Here is a 22,378-nt window from a genome sequence, read left to right on the forward strand (position 1 = left end):
ACAATGCCAGTTTTCCATGTATGTTTAGAATGGTTCATGATATATATATTGAAATTAAGCACATTGTATTAAATAGATAATTGCTGCAGGGGATATTTATATAGGAAATAAATTCAGATATACATAGAAATGATATATATGTTTTGAAAACATAAAAGATCTTACTTAGCCTCTGTGTTTTTAAGAATATAAATAAATACTTATGGACCATACACATATTAATGCTTGGATCATCTCTAATAATTATTTCTATTTTTATTGCAGACAACCATTGGTCATGAGCATCAATCTATGCACTTAGAAAGAGACGGAATGCCGCATGAAATGAATTAAGTAATATCATATAAACGTGCAAATAAATGTTTATAAAGTTTCACATACATCTTTTAAAATATAGTGAGATGAAGATATGGAAGTTACTTTGATGTGATATGACTGAGATATAAATTTTCTATTAGGCTAAATGAAATATAAATTATTTTAATATAATGTTAGATATGTGATGTTTCATATCAAAATGATCAGAAAATTCATTAAGATATAACTTATCCAAAACAAATATTATGAATAGTTGTCGCAGTAAATTATGATAAAATTAATAACCATTTCATAGAAATACTGACTTAAGTTGTTTCAAATGTTGCTGTGTCTGTTTGTGCTGCCACCTGGTGTTATGTTGCGAGAACTACAGCCAGAAGGTTCTCTCTGGCTGTTAAAAATGAAATTTCCAAGGGGCAATCCGATTTAGACTTCCCAGATAACCAATGGGAAGGTCAGCTCCCGCAGGGCCACCCACAATTTACCAATGATGGAAAAACCAAATAAAAAGTGAATGCAATGGAGAGAAAGGGACAGATTTTCTGCTGAAGCTAAAACTTGTAACTGGTTCCCGCTGGGTGTGAGATACCACTTTACTTGAGCAAAGCTAATCTACCCTTCTCATTGATTGCGATATACACTTATTGGTGATCTGAGGTAAAATAATTCCTACCAAGGAATATCGGATATCGACTGCTTTTTACTTTGGTAACGTATTCAAGGTTTTGTAAGATAAGTTATATGCATAGTTAATTTGTATTTAATAGATTTAAAGAAGCAGTGTGTTTTTCTCAAGTTAGCATTTCACAGCCTATATACATATATTGTTTAAATCTGCGTCTGATTGACCAAGTAACTCATCTATGCAAGTTCTGATATTGTCAGTTAATTTTGTATTAGGATAAATTGCAGTTAAATAGCAGAATATATATATTATCCTATTGTTTTATAAACACTGTTTAGAATTGTATTGCTTGGATGTTAAAGGTTTTTAGTCCCATTGTGTTAAATAAATAAAAGGCTGAATTGTGAAGGTATATTTTTCTGGGTTTTGTAAGAAGGATAGCATATCTTAAGAGTTGGTTTTAACGCATATAAACTTTTATTTAGTTTCCTTTTATTGCAAATGTAGTTCAATATGTTCATGGATATTAACTAAATAAAAGAATTCAGGTATTTATATTAATTGTATGGTCTAGTAGATGCATGGTTAATTAGGGTTTCTATTTTTTTTTATATTGTGTTTGTAACCCTGCCATAAACTGATTTATTATTTGGATAGCACTACTAAGATTCTTATAAATATACTGACAGGAGAAAAATCGGCATAATCCCCATTCCACTGTTTGAGCATGCTTAGTTGCAGTGGTCTGAGATGTAGGCGGGCAAAAGGAACTACGTCCATTGCCGCTACCATGAGACCGATTACCTCCATACACTCAGCCACTGATGGCCAAGGAATGGAATGAAGAGCTCGGCAAGTGGTTAAGATCTTCGATTTTCTGAACTCCGTCAGAAAAATTTTCATTTCCACCGAGTCTATCAGAGTTCCTAGAAGGAAACTTTTGTTTGAGGGAAGAGAGAACTCTTCCTTATGTACACCTTCCACCCGTGAGATCTCAGAAAAGTCAACACGGTGTCCGTATGAGATTTGGCCAGCTGGAAAGTTGACGCCTGAATTAAGATGTTGTCCAGATAAGGTGCCACTGCTATGGCCCGTGGACGAAGAACCGCCAGAAGGGACCCTAGCACCTTGGTGAAAATTCTGGGAGCTGTGGCCAACCCGAAGGGAAGGGCCACAAACTGGTAATGCCTGTTTAGAAAGGCAAATCTGAGAAATGAATGATGATCTCTGTGAATAGGGATGTGTAGATAAGCATCCTTTAAATCCACGGTAGTCATATATTGACCTTCCTGGATCAGAGGAAGAATAGTCCGAATGGTCTCCATCTTGAAAGATGGAACTTTGAGGAACTTGTTTAGAATCTTGAGATCCAAGATTGGTCTGAAAATTCCCTCTTTTTTGGGAACCGCAAACAGGTTTGAGCAAAATCCTAGCCCCTGCTCCTCTCTTGGGACTGGGCTGATCACCTCCATGGTATATAGGTCTTCTACACAGCGTAAGAACGCCTCTCTCTTTGTCTGGTTTGCAGACAATCGAGAAATGTGAAATCTCCCCCTTGGAAGGGAGTCCTTGAAATCCAGAAAATATCCCTGGGACACAATTTTTAAAGCCCAGGGATCGTGAACATCTCTTGCCCAAGCCTGAGCAAAGAGAGAGAGTCTGCCCCCTACTAGATCCTCCTGGATCGGGGGCAACCCCTTCATGCTGTCTTGGTGGCAGCAGTGGACTTCTTGGGCTGTTTACCCTTGTGCCAAGTCTGGTTAGGAGTCCAGACTGACTTGGATTGTGCAAAATTTCCCTCCTGCTTTGAAGTAGAGGCAGTTGAAAACGGGACCACTTTTAAAGTTCTGAAAGGAACGAAAATTATTTTGCTTAGCCCTTGTCTTAATTGATCTATCCTGAGGAACGGCATGACCCTTCCCTCCAGTGATGTCTAAAATAATCTTTTTCAGTTCAGGCCCAAAAAGGGTCTTTCCTTTGAAAGAGATGTACAAAAGCTTAGATTTAGATGACACATCAGCAGACCAGGACTTAAGCCATAACGCCCTGCGTGCTAAAATGGCAAGACCTGAACTTTTTGCCACTAACTTAGCCAGTTGAAATGTGGCATCTGTAATAAAAAGAATTAGCCAACTTAAGAGCCTTAATTCTATCCAAAATCTATTCTAAATGAGTCTACATCTGAAGAGCCTCTTCTAGAGCCTCAAACCAGAAAGCAGCTGCAGTAGTTACAGGAAAGATGCAAGCAATAGGTTGAAGAGAAAAACCTTGATGAACAAATATTTTCTTCAGAAGACCCTCTATTTTTTTATCCATAGGATCTTTGAAAGCACAACTGTCCTCAATAGGTATAGTTGTACGCATAGACAGAGTAGAAATAGCTCCCTCCACCTTAGGAACAGTCTGCCATGAGTCCCGCAAGGTGTCAGATATAGGAAACATTTTCTTAAAAACAGGAGGGGGAGAGAACGGAATACCTGGTTTATCCCACTCCTTAGCAATAATATTTACAATCCTCTTAGGTACTGGAAAAACATCAGTGTAAACAGGAACCTCTAAATACTTATACATTTTACACAATTTCTCTGGAACTACTATAGGGTCACAATCATCCAGAGTTGGTAATACCTCCATAAGCAATAAACGGAGGTTTTCAAGTTTAAATTTAAAGGCCGTCATATCAGAATCTGTCTGAGGAAGCGTCTTTCCTGAATCAGAAATCTCTCCCTCATAACAAATCCCTCACCCCTTCAGAGCATTGTGAGGTCATATCAGATACGGCTACTAAAGCGTGAGATAGCTCAGTATTTTTCCTTAAACCAGAACTATCCTGCTTTCCTTGTAAACCAGGCAGTTTGGATAAAACCTCTGTGAGGGTTGTATTCATAACTGTGGCCATGTCATGCAAAGTAAATGAACCTGACGCACTAGAGGTACCTGGCGTCACTTGTGGAGAGCTAGAAGGCGAACCCTCATTTGCATCTGACTGAGAATCATTTAAAGCTCTATTTTTAAATGCTAACATATGATCCTTATAATTTATAGACATATCAGTACATTTGGGACACATTCTAAGAGGGGGTTCCACAATGACTTCCAACATATTGAACAAGGATTTTCCTTGGTGTCAGACATGTTAAACAGGCTAGCAATGCAACAAGCAAGCTTGGAAAACGCTTTAATCAAAGTAAAAAACACTTAGCAATAAAACGGTACTGTGCCTTTAAGAGAAAAAAAGCTGCACAAGTTCTGCAAAACAGTGTAAAAAAGCAGTAAACTTAATGAAATTTTTACAGTAGCATCCTACAGCCTTAGTAACTTTGCACAACTATGCAAATAACCAATTAACCCCTTAAAGAAAAAAAAAACGGATTGAAAAAACATCAAAACCAGTAAAAAAGATTTTCAGCACCCTGCCACAGGGTGCCTCTGTTGTGGCTCCTACCTGCCCTTCAGAACGATTTGTGGGAAGAAAACCTCCTTTACAGCCCTCAAACAGAGCAGGAAACCTTGGAGAAGCAGTTGGATGACTCAGAGAAAAAGAAAACAGCACAACTGAGGCCGAAAATAGTCCCCTCCCACCTCACTCGTTTTTTGAGGCCTAGTAAAAGAAAACACCTGAGTGTTTTCTAAATAATTATGTGGGTTAAGAAACCCAAACACAAGCCACAATGACCCCTCAGTCCCTTACAAAAAACGTTTAAAAATGCTTTCCTTTTGAAAAATAAAAACGTTTTTATCTTTTAAAAATGGTGTCACCAGTAACAAACAAACAAGCCCTTCAAGCAAGCTGAAACTTCTATGACTTTAATCAAAGTAAATCAAATGAAATACAGCTTACCCTTCCCTCATGGGAATATTACCAGCCTTTTCTAGAATTAACACAGTCTGTCTTGAAAAATATAGCCTGAACATACCTCATATGCAGGTTAGCATGCAAACTGTTCCCCCAACCGAAGTTTTTCCTGTACTCTTCAGCCCTTGTGAGAACAGCAGTGGATCTTAGTTACAAAGTGCTAAGATCATAATCCTCCTTGCAGAAATCTTCATCCCTTTTCTACCAGAGAGTAAATAGTACTCACCGGTACCATTTAAAATAACAAACTTTTGCTTGAGAAAATAAAAAACTAACATTTTTGTCACCACGCTCATTACCATGTCCTAGCAGTTAGAGTAGGCAAAGAGAATGACTGGGGGGTGGAGTTAAGGGGGGAGCTATATAGACAGCTCTGCTGTGGGTGCTCTCTTTGCCACTTCCTGTTGGGAAGGAGAATATCCCACAAGTAATGGATGAATCCGTGGACTCGATACATCTTACAAGAGAAAAGGTTAGAATAATAAGGGCACCATTATGGGTCTGGGGGTTAGAAACATAAAGACGTTTCAGCAGAAACGTAAAGAAACTTTTTAAGTAGAACATGCAAGTAATTCTTATTGTACTCTCCAAATGGGTCTCATTCATTCACAAGAACTTGCTAAGGTCCCCTATAGCCTAATCAATAAAAAATTTCCTGCTTCAGAATAAATGATTATTAGAACAGTGAAATTGTATTATTCTTTTCAAAGAGTTCATTCAGCCGCTGTTTCTAAAACAGACAGAGTGCGTCTAGAGCGTGGTCATCTCTTTATAGACAGAATAACAATCGGAATGACACAGTTAGGTTTCAGGGGAGGCAATTCATTCACCTCAAAAGACCAAATTGTTTGTTATTATTTGTCAACTCTGGCAATCACAATACGCCATTTATTTCTTCTTCTGCTTGAGGAAAAAAGAAAATCTTATAATAAATAGTCACCCATGTTTGAGGCCATTTTAAGTTGTGGTTTCTTTATTTTGAGAATGTTGGGCTCTTGTTAAACATAAAGGGCCGGATTACAAGTGGAGCTCTAAATATCGCTTTAGTGAAAACGATTGCTGGGAAGTAGTGCGCTCACGAAAGTCGCTTCCATGGGCTCCAATCGCAACGATGGCAGCAAATATAAATATATATCTATATGATTATATACATATATACACATATTAGCATATACAGTACATATATATTTACTGGGAACACACAGTTCCATAGATAGCAATGTAAAGGCACTTTTTACTGCCGATTTCTTTCTTAAACCCCCCTCCCGCCAACTTTACCTCCAAAATACAGCATAGTGCAGTTATTTTATTAAAAGATAAAGACGCAGCTATCTTTATTTTTTAATAAAATGCACACCCTTCTATATTTTGGGGGCATTTGCGGCACATTTATAAAATTAACCAGCTACTTGTAATGGCTGGTTAATTATTGTGCTCCACTTATTGTTGTCATTTGCTTATCTTAATTTCAGTTAATATTTATATTGTCTACCATATATGCTTTTTTTTTTAACCCTTTGAGTGCTAATGACGGCTCTGAGCCGTCACAGAGTTTCTCACTCTGGTGCTAATGACGGCTCAGAGCCATCACTAGCACTCTCCCACCTTGAGGGAGATCTGGGGGCTACTAATCTCTCCTACCCCAGCGATCGTGCCTGTAGATTGACAGGCATCGCCAGGGCTTCACTTGATGCGTGGTGACGTCACGCGCAATGACGTGATGACGTCACCAAGCAACTTTATTATAGGAGGAGGGGGCATGCTGCTTAGAAGCCTTTATCTCAGGCATCTAAGCAGCTACAGACCCCAAAGACCCACTGTTGGAAAGGTAATCGCCTAACCTTTCCAACAGTGTAAGTCTTGGGGGTCTGTAAAAAAAAAAAAAAAAAAAAAAAAAAAGTTAAACATTTTTTTAACCCCTTAGTGACCAGAGCACTTTTCCATTTGTTGACCGTTTGGGACCAAGGCTATTTTTACATTTCTGCGGTTTTTGTGTTTAGCTGTAATTTTCCTCTTACTCATTTACTGTACCCACACATATTATATACCGTTTTTCTCGCCATTAAATGAACTTTCTAAAGATACCATTATTTTCATCATATCTTATAATTTACTATTAAAAAAATTATAAAATATTAGGAAAAAAATGGAAAAAAAAAATTTTTTTTCAAACTTTGACCCCCAAAATCTGTTGCACATCTACAACCACCAAAAAACACCAATGCTAAATAGCGTCTAAATTTTGTCCTGAGTTTAGAAATACCCAATGTTCTTTGCTTTTTTTGCAAGTTATAGGGCACTAAATAAAAGTAGCACTTTGCTATTTCCAAACCACTTTTTTTTCAAAATTAGCGCTAGTTACATTGGGACACTGATATCTGTCAGGAATCCCTGAATATCCTTTAACATGTGTATATATATTTTTAGAAGACATCCCAAAGTATTGATCTAGGCCCATTTTGGTATATTTTATGCCACCATTTCACCGCCAAATGCGATCAAATAAAAAAAAATGTTTACTTTTTCACAAATTTTTTCACAAACTTTAGGTTTCTCACTGGAATTATTTACAAACAGCTTGTGCAATTATTGCACAAATGGTTTTAAATGCTTCTCTGGGATCCCCTTTGCTCAGAAATAGCAGACATATATGGCTTTTACGTTGCTTTTTGGTAATTAGAAGGCCGCTAAATGTCACTGCGCACCACACGTGTTTTATGCGCAGCAGTGAAGGGGTTAATTAGGGAGCTTGTAGGGTTAATTTTAGCTTTAGTGTAGTAAAGAACCCCAAGTATTGATCTAGGCCCATTTTGGTATATTTTATGCCACCATTTCACCGCCAAATGCGATCAAATAAAAAAAAATGTTCACTTTTTCACAAATTTTTTCACAAACTTTAGGTTTTTCACTGAAATTATTTACAAACAGCTTGTGCAATTATGGCACAAATTGTTGTAAATGCTTCTCTGGGATCCCCTTTGTTCAGAAATAGCAGACATATATGGCTTTGGCGTTGCTTTTTGGTAGTTAGAAGGTCGCTAAATGCCACTGCGCATCACACGTATATTATGTCTAGCAGTGAAGGAGTTAATTAGGTAGCTTGTAGGGAGCTTGCAGGGTTAATTTTAGCTTTAGTGTAGAGATTAGCCTCCCACCTGACACATCCCACCCCCTGATCCCTCCCAAACAGCTCCCTTCCCTCCCCCACCCCACAATTGTACCCGCCATCTTAAGTACTGGCAGAAAGTCTGCCAGTACTAAAATAAAAGTTTTTTGGGGGGTTTTAGTTTTTTTTTAAAAAAATAATAAAAAAAATCTTCTGCTGTGTAGGACCCCCCCTTAGCCCCCAACCTCCCTGATCCCCCCCAAACAGCTCTTTAACCCCCCCTCTGCCTTTATTGTGCACCATATTGGGTATTGGCAGCTGTCAGTACCCAGTTTGAAAAATAATAATGTTTTTTACTTTTTTTATTTTATTAAATGTTTTCTTTATTTCTGTAGTGTAGCTGCCCCCCCCTCAACATCCAACCCCCCACCCTCTCCCAGATGCCTTGATTTTAAAATCCCACCCTCCCCAGTCCTCTCTCCCACCCTCCAGATCTACAGCATATTGATGCTGTTTTTATAGATCTCTCGTGCACGCACGCGCCCGTGCACGGCTCTAGTGCACGCGCCCATGCACGCGCACGCACCCGCACAAGATCCCTCCCCCCTCCTCCACCAATGACTGCCCACCCGCCTCCCTGGATGAGCTCCCACCCACCAACGATAACGACCATCGATAGCCGATGCAGAGAGGGCCACAGAGTGTCTCTCTCTGCATCGGATGGCTAAAAACAGTTATTGCAGGATGCCTCAATATTGAGGCATCACTGCAATAACATAAAAGCAGCTGGAAGCTATCAGAATCGCTTCCACTGCTTTCAAAGACCAACGACGTATGGGGTACGTCCTTGGTCATTAACTGCATTTTTTTGCAGGACGTACCCCATACGTCGTTGGTCGTTAAGGGGTTAAAAAACCCCAACAAAAAACAACTTAGAAAATATTAGCACCCAGGTGGGAAAGTGCTTAGCACTCAAAGGGTTAATTGCCCATTATTGATATTTTACTATTAAAAATTCTCTGCATTTTTTCTTCCAAATAAATTTTTTTTTTAAATTTCCTTTCGTAAGTCCACTTTTTCTATTCCATGATATCCTTTTGTCTAGGGCATAAGTATTGCACCTGCCAGGGACAGCTTAAGACATTGTGCTACCTGGGTCCAAGAATGAGAGGACACCCCAGTAAAGTCTAAACCCAACCACAATTAGCCGTCTCAGCAGTTAAAGGGAAAATTAAACTTTCACTATTCATACAGAATGGGCAATTTTAAACAATTTCACATGGCATGAGAACTAGCGCAGCAAATAGGTTAAGTAGCACAGTAATGGCAGCAAATTGCAAATGCATATGTGTATGAATATATACATATATAGTTTTGTGTTAATATGTGTATCTATACGCATATTAACACCTAAATATATATGTATATAAGCATATTAACACCTAAATATTTATGTATATAAGCATATTAACACCTACATATATATGTATATACGCATATTAACACCTACATATATATGTATATACGCATATTAACACCTAAATATATATGTATATAAGCACATTAACACCTAAATATATATGTATATAAGCATATTAACACCTAAATATATATGTATATAAGCATATTAACACCTAAATATATATGTATATAAGCATATTAACACCTAAATATATATGTATATAAGCATATTAACACCTAAATATATATGTATATAAGCATATTAACACCTAAATATATATGTATATAAGCATATACAAATATATTTACAGGGAACCCACAGTTCCCATAGACTGCAATGTAAACGCACTTTTTAGTAACGTTTTTTTTCTACCACCCTACAGCCCCTAAAAACTGCTAAGTGCAGTTACTTTATTAAAAAATAAAGATGCTACTATCTTCATGTTTTAATAAAGTATACTACACTGTATTTTGGGGGCATTTGGTGGACATTTATAAAATTAACCAGAGATCTGATCTCTGGTTAATCATACAAGTACTCATTGCTACCGCGAGCTTGCGGTAGCAATAACTAAACACTTGTAAATATGCCCATTTGCGGGCGCGTGATAAATTAGCACTCAACTTGTAATCTAGGTCATATTTTGACACTGAGGTGTTCAAATCAGTTTCTTAGAGACCTCGGGCAAACATGATTTGAAGGATTAAAGGGACAATTCAGCAAAAAATTAAATACTTATGTGTAATAAATTTTTTTTTTTTTTTACAACGCACAGTGAAGCTCTCACTCAAACAGCAATAGCCTTTACTAGAAGCAAATTTGCTAATACAAGTATATTAAAAAAAATAATCTGTTCAATAAGAAAATGCACTGGGATGTCCCTTTAAACAGTTTTAGCTACTTAAGATCACAGGATGAGTACTAATTAAATCTTGGTTTGTGGTCCTTGAGGACAGATCGTGAGCATATCTGCCATATCATAAACAACAAGCTACAAATGACTTCTGTATCTATCTTTGTTTGAACTAAAAATGACCAGTTATTCAATGTTCTGCTTGAGTTTACAGGTGGTCACATTAGATCACAAAGGTTGCGGTTATAGAATGTACAATTGTTCCTAGCAACATATTCCCCAGTAGGTTCCTAATTTTGTGGTTGCAACTGTGGATTCGCTTAACTGTATGATACTTAAAATAGGATTGAAGCAAGTTTCATGCCTAGTTTCTGTAGATGATCTGGTTGGACATAGGCTTTCTTTCACCAGCCAGTAGTATTAGTATGCGTTCTAAAACAGATCAATTGCTGGATCTAGAGGAAATTACTTACAGAAAGAACTGACTGGGCTCAACCGACCTCTGAAGAAGGTCAGGAACCACATCCACCCATACAACAGGTCAGTACTAGCCCCACGTAACACTTATTGCGCCCTCTCTCTAATATTGTAAAATATTTATATTTTATATAAGTTAGTTACCCTTTCTGAAACCCGTACAGAGTGGTGATACAACTAAAAGCTATTATCCCACACAAACTTGTTGTGAAAACACAATTTATAGGGTACTCTAAAGAGGTCCCACTTAAAGGCATCATGATACCCAAATGTTGAAGCACTTAAAAATGATGCAGCATAGCTGTAAAAAGCAGAGTAGAAAATATTACCTGAACATCTCTATGTAAAATAAAAAAATATATTTTACCTCAAAATTTCCTCAGTAGCCACATCCCATTGTAAAGGGACTTTAAGCAGCCAATCAGGATACTAGTTCTTCATCAGTAGCCACATCCCATTGTAAAGGGACTTTAAGTAGCCAATTAGGATACTAGTCCCAGGACATGAAAGGGAGCATGCATCTAGATCAGGGGTCAGCAACCTTCGGCTCCAAGATGTTTTGGAACTACATTTCCCATGATGCTGAGACACTCTTTAGGCTATCTGAGCATCATGGGAAATGTAGTTACAAAACATCTGGGAGCCGAAGGTTGCTGACCCCTGATCTAGATTGTGCAGGCACACTCCAGATATTTCCCTACTCAGTTTAAGTAAGTTTAAAATTAAATCTCACAAGACTTCAGCAAAATCTTATGAGATCACAGTAAAGCAATTTATGTCTCAGAACTGCTGATGGACTTTTTTGTTTGTTTGTTTTTTTCCAACTTACAGCTAGACAGTAGCTGAAGTATAACTGTTAACAGAGCACTTACTCTTGTGAGCTGAAGACATTTTAAGGTAAAATAACAATTTATGTAAGTACTTACCTGATAAATTAATTTCTTTCATATTGGCTAGAGTCCATGAGCTAGTGACATATGGGATATACATTCCTACCAGGAGGGGGCAAAGTTTCCGAAACCTCAAAATACCTATAAATACAGCACACCCACAACTCAGTTTAACAAATAGCTAAGTAGTGAGGTGATAACAAAAGGAGTAAAAAAGCATACAAAAAGAGGAACTGGAAATATAATTGTGCTTTTATACAAAAAACCATAACCACAATAAAAAGGGTGGGGCTCATGGACTCTTGCCAATATGAAAGAAATTAATTTATCAGGTAAGTTCTTACAAAAATTATGTTTTCTTTCATGTAATTGGCAAGAGTCCATGAGCTAGTGACGTATGGGATAGAAATACCCAAGATGTGGAAGTCCACAGAATATTCACTAGAGAGGGAGGGATAAAATAACAACAGCTATTTCCACTGAGAAATTAAATCCACACAATAATTAAGTTTAAATCAAAAGCAGTAGAATCAAACTGAGACAGCTGCCTGAAGAACTTTTCTACCAAAGACTGCTTTAGAAGAAGCAAATACATCAAAATGGTAAAAACAATAGACCAAATTTCTGCTTTACAAATTTGATAATCCGAAGCTTCATTCTGAAAAAGCCAAAAAAATGGTGACTGAGCTTAGTAGAATGAGCTGTAAATCTATGAGGCGGAGTCTGCCCTGCCTCCAAATAAGCCTTGAGAAACAAAAGCTTTAACCAGGATGCCAAAGAAATGGCAGAGGCTTTCTAAGCTTTTCTGGAACCAGAAAAACAAAAAATAGACTAGAAGTCTTCTGAAATCCTAGTAACCTCGATATAGAATTACAAAGCTCTTACCACATCCAAAGAATGTAAAGAACTCTCAAAGAATTCTTTAGGATTAGGACACAGGACACACAAGAAGGAACAAAAATTTCTCTACTAATGTTCAAATTCACAACCTTAGGAAAAGAAAAAATAAAGAAGTCCACAAAAAACTTATCTAGATGAAAAATCAAATAAGGAGACACACAAGAGAGGGCAGATAAATCAGAAACTCTTCTAACAGAAGGGATAGCCAAGATTAAACAACACTTTCCAAGAAAGTAAATAATCGTCAAAGAAATATATAGGCTCAAAACAAAGAGCCTGCAAAATCCTTAAACCAAATTAAGACTACAAAAAGGAGAAATGAATAAACTAACAGGCTTGATACAAACCAAAGCCTGAACAAAACAGTGAATATCAAGAAGTTAAGCAATCTTTCTAAGAACAGAAAGAACAGAGATTGGTCCCTTCAACAAATTTGCAGACAAGCTTAATCCAAACCATCCTGAAGAAACTGTAAAATCCTTGGAATTCTAAAAGAATGCAAAGCAAATTTATGAGAACACCATAAAATATAGGTTTTCCAAATCTGATAATACATGTTCCTTGAAACAGACTTATAAGCCTGCAATATAGTGAAAAAACTGAGACAGAGAAACCTCTATGACTAAACACTAATCAATTTCCATACCTTCAAATTAGTAATTCGAGATCCAAATGGAAAAATGGCCCTTGAAACAAGAGAGATGGCCAAAGAGAAAGTGGCCATGGATGGCAACTGGACATCTGGACAAGATCCACATACCAAACCTGTGAGGCCATGCTGATGCTATCAGAAACACATGAGACTGTTCCAATATGATCTTGGAGATCACCCTTGGAAGAAAACAGAGGCAGAAACATGCAGCCAGGTTGCAAAACCAAGACACTGCTAATGCATCCACCAACTCTACCTGAGGATCCCTATACCTGAAAAGGTACCTGGGAAACTGAGAAAACACATCTGTATAAAGATACCACTCTCCCGGACGTAAAATCTGACGGCTGAGATAATCCACTTCCCAAATGTCTAAACCTGAGATATGAATCGTAGAAATTAGACAGGATATGAACTCCACCTAAGAACGTAGTCAAGATACTTCTTAATTGCTAAGGAACTGTGAGTCCCTATTTGAAGATTGACATATGCCACAGTTGTGATATTGTCTGTCTGAAAGCAAAATAAAAAGTTCTCGTAAAAGAGGCCAAGCCTAAAAGAGCTCTAAAAATAGCACAGAGTTCTAAAATATCGATTGGTAACCTTGCCTCTTGAGGTTTCCAAAACCCTTGTGCTGTCGGAGACCCTCAGACAGCTACCCAACCTGTAAGACTTGTATCCAATAACAATACAGTCCAGGAAGTACGAACAAAAGGAGGCCCACTGAATAAAACGATGATAGTCTTATCACCAAATCAGAGAGAATTGAGTGTTGGGATTTAAGAATATCAACTGCGATATCTGAAAACAATCCCTGAACCATTGATTCGGTATGCAAAGCTAAAGAGGTCTCAGATGAAAAATGAGCAAAGGGAACCACGTCCGATGCTGCAGTTATGAGACCTAAAACTTCCATGCACATAGCCACTGAAAGGAATGTTCTAGACTGTAAGTTTAGACAGGCTAACGCCAATTACAATTTACACTTGTCCGATAAAGACAAAGTCATGAACACTGAATCCATCTAGAAACCCAAAAAAAAGGTGACCCTTGTCTGAGGAATCACAAAACTCTTAGGTAAATTAAATCCTCTAACCATGTCTTGAAGAAACAAAACTAGTTGATTCATGAGAGATTCTAATAAAAGAAAAGATTAAGCTAATAAAAATATACCATCTAAATAAGAAAACACCACAATAGCCTACTGTCTGATTACAGAAAGAAGGGCACCAAGAACCTTTGAAAAGATTCATAAAGCAGTCGTTAGACCAAATGAAAAAGCGACAAATTGGTAAAGCTTACCTAAAAAAGAGAATCTCAGAAACCAAAAATGATCTGAATGAAATTAAATATGAGGATAAATGTCCTGTAAAACTGAGTGGACATGAAATGACCTTGGTGAACAAAAGGCATATTAGTTGAAAGTTGAGACTCTTACAAAACAATATAAAGTTTTCAGATCTAAGATTGGACTGAATAAACCTTTCTTCTTTGGGACAAAGAATAGAATTAAATAGAAACCCAATCCCTGTCCCTGCTAAAGAACTGGTATAATCACTCCTGAAAAAAAATCACAGAGTGTACTGAGAAAGAAAGAATCTTCCCATAGAAGGTCTCATTCTAAAAATCTATTAAAAACCCTAAGAATAATATAGATTTTGGACGGAGTTTTCAAAGACAATTTTAATCTGCCCCCCACCAGAAGGACTGGTTTGAGAACCGCGCCTTCATACAGTCTTAATAACTAGTAACTATATAGCGTTTTTCTCACAGGATACAAAAAAACGCTTTTTCAGTGCTTTCACTCGTAGTTAACCAAATTAGCAGCTGTTAAAAAAACAGAATTTATGTTTACCTGATAAATTACTTTCTCCAACGGTGTGTCCGGTCCACGGCGTCATCCTTACTTGTGGGATATTCTCCTCCCCAACAGGAAATGGCAAAGAGCCCAGCAAAGCTGGTCACATGATCCCTCCTAGGCTCCGCCTACCCCAGTCATTCGACCGACGTTAAGGAGGAATATTTGCATAGGAGAAACCATATGGTACCGTGGTGACTGTAGTTAAAGAAAATAAATTATCAGACCTGATTAAAAAAACCAGGGCGGGCCGTGGACCGGACACACCGTTGGAGAAAGTAATTTATCAGGTAAACATAAATTCTGTTTTCTCCAACATAGGTGTGTCCGGTCCACGGCGTCATCCTTACTTGTGGGAACCAATACCAAAGCTTTAGGACACGGATGAAGGGAGGGAGCAAATCAGGTCACCTAAATGGAAGGCACCACGGCTTGCAAAACCTTTCTCCCAAAAATAGCCTCAGAAGAAGCAAAAGTATCAAACTTGTAAAATTTGGTAAAAGTGTGCAGTGAAGACCAAGTCGCTGCCCTACATATCTGATCAACAGAAGCCTCGTTCTTGAAGGCCCATGTGGAAGCCACAGCCCTAGTGGAATGAGCTGTGATTCTTTCGGGAGGCTGCCGTCCGGCAGTCTCGTAAGCCAATCTGATGATGCTTTTAATCCAAAAAGAGAGAGAGGTAGAAGTTGCTTTTTGACCTCTCCTTTTACCAGAATAAACCACAAACAAGGAAGATGTTTGTCTAAAATCCTTTGTAGCATCTAAATAGAATTTTAGAGCGCGAACCACATCCAAATTGTGCAACAAACGTTCCTTCTTTGAAACTGGTTTCGGACACAGAGAAGGTACGATAATCTCCTGGTTAATGTTTTTGTTAGAAACAACTTTTGGAAGAAAACCAGGTTTAGTACGTAAAACCACCTTATCTGCATGGAACACCAGATAAGGAGGAGAACACTGCAGAGCAGATAATTCTGAAACTCTTCTAGCAGAAGAAATTGCAACTAAAAACAAAACTTTCCAAGATAATAACTTAATATCAACGGAATGTAAGGGTTCAAACGGAACCCCCTGAAGAACTGAAAGAACTAAATTGAGACTCCAAGGAGGAGTCAAAGGTTTGTAAACAGGCTTAATTCTAACCAGAGCCTGAACAAAGGCTTGAACATCTGGCACAGCTGCCAGCTTTTTGTGAAGTAACACAGACAAGGCAGAAATCTGTCCCTTCAGGGAACTTGCAGATAATCCTTTTTCCAATCCTTCTTGAAGGAAGGATAGAATCTTAGGAATCTTAACCTTGTCCCAAGGGAATCCTTTAGATTCACACCAACAGATATATTTTTTCCAAATTTTGTGGTAAATCTTTCTAGTTACAGGCTTTCTGGCCTGAACAAGAGTATCGATAACAGAATCTGAGAACCCTCGCTTCGATAAGATCAAGCGTTCAATCTCCAAGCAGTCAGCTGGAGTGAAACCAGGTTCGGATGTTCGAACGGACCCTGAACAAGAAGGTCTCGTCTCAAAGGTAGCTTCCAAGGTGGAGCCGATGACATATTCACCAGATCTGCATACCAAGTCCTGCGTGGCCACGCAGGAGCTATCAAGATCACCGACGCCCTCTCCTGATTGATCCTGGCTACCAGCCTGGGGATGAGAGGGAACGGCGGGAACACATAAGCTAGTTTGAAGGTCCAAGGTGCTACTAGTGCATCCACTAGAGCCGCCTTGGGATCCCTGGATCTGGACCCGTAGCAAGGAACTTTGAAGTTCTGACGAGAGGCCATCAGATCCATGTCTGGAATGCCCCACAGCTGAGTGACTTGGGCAAAGATTTCCGGATGGAGTTCCCACTCCCCCGGATGCAATGTCTGACGACTCAGAAAATCCGCTTCCCAATTTTCCACTCCTGGGATGTGGATAGCGGACAGGTGGCAGGAGTGAGACTCCGCCCATAGAATGATTTTGGTCACTTCTTCCATCGCTAGGGAACTCCTTGTTCCCCCCTGATGGTTGATGTACGCAACAGTTGTCATGTTGTCTGATTGAAACCGTATGAACTTGGCCCTCGCTAGCTGAGGCCAAGCCTTGAGAGCATTGAATATCGCTCTCAGTTCCAGAATATTTATCGGTAGAAGAGATTCTTCCCGAGACCAAAGACCCTGAGCTTTCAGGGATCCCCAGACCGCGCCCCAGCCCATCAGACTGGCGTCGGTCGTGACAATGACCCACTCTGGTCTGCGGAATGTCATCCCTTGTGACAGGTTGTCCAGGGACAGCCACCAACGGAGTGAGTCTCTGGTCCTCTGATTTACTTGTATCTTCGGAGACAAGTCTGTATAATCCCCATTCCACTGATTGAGCATGCACAGTTGTAATGGTCTTAGATGAATGCGCGCAAAAGGAACTATGTCCATAGCCGCTACCATCAACCCGATCACTTCCATGCACTGAGCTATGGAAGGAAGAGGAACGGAATGAAGTATCCGACAAGAGTCTAGAAGCTTTGTTTTTCTGGCCTCTGTCAGAAATATCCTCATTTCTAAGGAGTCTATTATTGTTCCCAAGAAGGGAACCCTTGTTGACGGAGATAGAGAACTCTTTTCCACGTTCACTTTCCATCCGTGAGATCTGAGAAAGGCCAGGACGATGTCCGTGTGAGCCTTTGCTTGAGGAAGGGACGACGCTTGAATCAGAATGTCGTCCAAGTAAGGTACTACAGCAATGCCCCTTGGTCTTAGCACAGCTAGAAGGGACCCTAGTACCTTTGTGAAAATCCTTGGAGCAGTGGCTAATCCGAAAGGAAGCGCCACGAACTGGTAATGCTTGTCCAGGAATGCGAACCTTAGGAACCGATGATGTTCCTTGTGGATAGGAATATGTAGATACGCATCCTTTAAATCCACCGTGGTCATGAATTGACCTTCCTGGATGGAAGGAAGAATAGTTCGAATGGTTTCCATCTTGAACGATGGAACCTTGAGAAACTTGTTTAAGATCTTGAGATCTAAGATTGGTCTGAACGTTCCCTCTTTTTTGGGAACTATGAACAGATTGGAGTAGAACCCCATCCCTTGTTCTCTTAATGGAACAGGATGAATCACTCCCATTTTTAACAGGTCTTCTACACAATGTAAGAATGCCTGTCTTTTTATGTGGTCTGAAGACAACTGAGACCTGTGGAACCTCCCCCTTGGGGGAAGTCCCTTGAATTCCAGAAGATAACCTTGGGAGACTATTTCTAGCGCCCAAGGATCCAGAACATCTCTTGCCCAAGCCTGAGCGAAGAGAGAGAGTCTGCCCCCCACCAGATCCGGTCCCGGATCGGGGGCCAACATTTCATGCAGTCTTGGTAGCAGTGGCAGGTTTCTTGGCCTGCTTTCCCTTGTTCCAGCCTTGCATTGGTCTCCAAGCTGGCTTGGCTTGAGAAGTATTACCCTCTTGCTTAGAGGACGTAGCACCTCGGGCTGGTCCGTTTTTACGAAAGGGACGAAAATTAGGTTTATTTTTTGCCTTGAAAGGCCGATCCTGAGGAAGGGCGTGGCCCTTACCCCCAGTGATATCAGAGATAATCTCTTTCAAGTCAGGGCCAAACAGCGTTTTCCCCTTGAAAGGAATGTTAAGTAGCTTGTTCTTGGAAGACGCATCAGCCGACCAAGATTTCAACCAAAGCGCTCTGCGCGCCACAATAGCAAACCCAGAATTCTTAGCCGCTAACCTAGCCAATTGCAAAGTGGCGTCTAGGGTGAAAGAATTAGCCAATTTGAGAGCATTGATTCTGTCCATAATCTCCTCATAAGGAGGAGAATCACTATCGACCGCCTTTATCAGCTCATCAAACCAGAAACATGCGGCTGTAGCGACAGGGACAATGCATGCAATTGGTTGTAGAAGGTAACCCTGCTGAACAAACATCTTTTTAAGCAAACCTTCTAATTTTTTATCCATAGGATCTTTGAAAGCACAACTATCCTCTATGGGTATAGTGGTGCGTTTGTTTAAAGTGGAAACCGCTCCCTCGACCTTGGGGACTGTCTGCCATAAGTCCTTTCTGGGGTCGACCAAAGGAAACAATTTTTTAAATATGGGGGGAGGGACGAAAGGAATACCGGGCCTTTCCCATTCTTTATTAACAATGTCCGCCACCCGCTTGGGTATAGGAAAAGCTTCTGGGAGCCCCGGCACCTCTAGGAACTTGTCCATTTTACATAGTTTCTCTGGGATGACCAACTTGTCACAATCATCCAGAGTGGATAATACCTCCTTAAGCAGAATGCGGAGATGTTCCAACTTAAATTTAAATGCAATCACATCAGGTTCAGCCTGTTGAGAAATGTTCCCTGAATCAGTAATTTCTCCCTCAGACAAAACCTCCCTGGCCCCATCAGACTGGGTTAGGGGCCCTTCAGAGATATTAGTATCAGCGTTGCCATGCTCTTCAGTATCTAAAACAGAGCAGCCGCGCTTACGCTGACAAGTGTTCATTTGGGCTAAAATGTTTTTGACAGAATTATCCATTACAGCCGTTAATTGTTGCATAGTAAGGAGTATTGGCGCGCTAGATGTACTAGGGGCCTCCTGAGTGGGCAAGACTCGTGTAGACGAAGGAGGGAATGATGCAGTACCATGCTTACTCCCCTCACTTGAGGAATCATCTTGGGCATCATTGTCATTATCACATAAATCACATTTATTTAAATGAATAGGAATTCTGGCTTCCCCACATTCAGAACACAGTCTATCTGGTAGTTCAGACATGTTAAACAGGCATAAACTTGATAACAAAGTACAAAAACGTTTTAAAATAAAACCGTTACTGTCACTTTAAATTTTAAACTGAACACACTTTATTACTGCAATTGCGAAAAAACATGAAGGAATTGTGCAAAATTCACCAAATTTTCACCACAGTGTCTTAAAGCCTTAAAAGAATTGCACACCAAATTTGGAAGCTTTAACCCTTAAAATAACGGAACCGGAGCCTTTTTAAACTTTAACCCCTTTACAGTCCCTGGTATCTGCTTTGCTGAGACCCAACCAAGCCCAAAGGGGAATACGATACCAAATGACGCCTTCAGAAAGTCTTTTCTAAGTATCAGAGCTCCTCACACATGCGACTGCATGCCATGCCTCTCAAAAACAAGTGCGCCACACCGGCGCGAAAATGAGGCTCTGCTTATGCTTTGGGAAAGCCCCTAAGGAATAAGGTGTCTAATACAGTGCCTGCCGATATTCTTATATCAAAATACCCAGATAAAATGATTCCTCAAGGCTAAATATGTGTTAATAATGAATCGATTTAGCCCAGAAAAGTCTACAGTCTTAATAAGCCCTTGTGAAGCCCTTATTTATGATCGTAATAAACATGGCTTACCGGATCCCATAGGGAAAATGACAGCTTCCAGCATTACATCGTCTTGTTAGAATGTGTCATACCTCAAGCAGCAAGAGACTGCATACTGTTCCCCCAACTGAAGTTAAAAGCTCTCAACAGTCCTGTGTGGAACAGCCATGGATTTTAGTTACGGTTGCTAAAATCATTTTCCTCATACAAACAGAAATCTTCATCTCTTTTCTGTTTCTGAGTAAATAGTACATACCAGCACTATTTCAAAATAACAAACTCTTGATTGAATAATAAAAACTACAGTTAAACACTAAAAAACTCTAAGCCATCTCCGTGGAGATGTTGCCTGTACAACGGCAAAGAGAATGACTGGGGTAGGCGGAGCCTAGGAGGGATCATGTGACCAGCTTTGCTGGGCTCTTTGCCATTTCCTGTTGGGGAGGAGAATATCCCACAAGTAAGGATGACGCCGTGGACCGGACACACCTATGTTGGAGAAACAGAATTTATGTTTACCTGATAAATTACTTTCTCCAACGGTGTGTCCGGTCCACGGCGTCATCCTTACTTGTGGGATATTCTCTTCCCCAACAGGAAATGGCAAAGAGCCCAGCAAAGCTGGTCACATGATCCCTCCTAGGCTCCGCCTTCCCCAGTCATTCGACTGACGTAAAGGAGGAATATTTGCATAGGAGAAACCATATGATACCGTGGTGACTGTAGTTAAAGAAAATAAATTATCAGACCTGATTAAAAAACCAGGGCGGGCCGTGGACCGGACACACCGTTGGAGAAAGTAATTTATCAGGTAAACATAAATTCTGTTTTCTCCAACATAGGTGTGTCCGGTCCACGGCGTCATCCTTACTTGTGGGAACCAATACCAAAGCTTTAGGACACGGATGAAGGGAGGGAGCAAATCAGGTCACCTAGATGGAAGGCACCACGGCTTGCAAAACCTTTCTCCCAAAAATAGCCTCAGAAGAAGCAAAAGTATCAAACTTGTAAAATTTAGTAAAAGTGTGCAGTGAAGACCAAGTCGCTGCCTTACATATCTGATCAACAGAAGCCTCGTTCTTGAAGGCCCATGTGGAAGCCACAGCCCTAGTGGAATGAGCTGTGATTCTTTCAGGAGGCTGCCGTCCGGCAGTCTCGTAAGCCAATCTGATGATGCTTTTAATCCAAAAAGAGAGAGAGGTAGAAGTTGCTTTTTGACCTCTCCTTTTACCAGAATAAACAACAAACAAGATGTTTGTCTAAAATCCTTTGTAGCATCTAAATAGAATTTTAGAGCACGAACAACATCCAAATTGTGCAACAAACGTTCCTTCTTTGAAACTGGATTCGGACACAAAGAAGGCACGACTATCTCCTGGTTAATGTTTTTGTTAGAAACAACTTTCGGAAGAAAACCAGGTTTAGTACGTAAAACCACCTTATCTGCATGGAACACCAGATAAGGAGGAGAACACTGCAGAGCAGATAATTCTGAAACTCTTCTAGCAGAAGAAATTGCAACCAAAAACAAAACTTTCCAAGATAATAACTTAATATCAACGGAATGTAAGGGTTCAAACGGAACCCCCTGAAGAACTGAAAGAACTAAATTGAGACTCCAAGGAGGAGTCAAAGGTTTGTAAACAGGCTTGATTCTAGCCAGAGCCTGAACAAAGGCTTGAACATCTGGCATTATCTGCCAGTTTTTTGTGAAGTAACACAGACAAGGCAGAAATCTGTCCCTTCAAGGAACTAGCAGATAATCCTTTCTCCAAACCTTCTTGAAGGAAGGATAGAATCTTAGGAATTTTTACCTTGTCCCAAGGGAATCCTTTAGATTCACACCAACAGATATATTTTTTCCATATTTTGTGGTAAATTTTCCTAGTTACAGGCTTTCTGGCCTGAACAAGAGTATCAATGACAGAATCTGAGAACCCTCGCTTTGATAAGATCAAGCGTTCAATCTCCAAGCAGTCAGTTGGAGTGAGACCAGATTCGGATGTTCGAACGGACCTTGAACAAGAAGGTCTCGTCTCA

At 39.7% G+C, this 22,378-nt stretch overlaps 1 protein-coding gene across 1 annotated transcript in view; it reads right to left on the minus strand.

The window, feature by feature from the left end:
- STXBP4 (syntaxin binding protein 4) overlaps positions 1–22,378 on the minus strand; it is a 736,191-nt gene that overhangs the window by 130,389 nt on the left and 583,424 nt on the right. The window lies entirely within an intron of this gene.

This window comes from Bombina bombina, chromosome 1, assembly GCF_027579735.1.
Source record: "Bombina bombina isolate aBomBom1 chromosome 1, aBomBom1.pri, whole genome shotgun sequence".
NCBI lineage: Eukaryota > Metazoa > Chordata > Amphibia > Anura > Bombinatoridae > Bombina > Bombina bombina.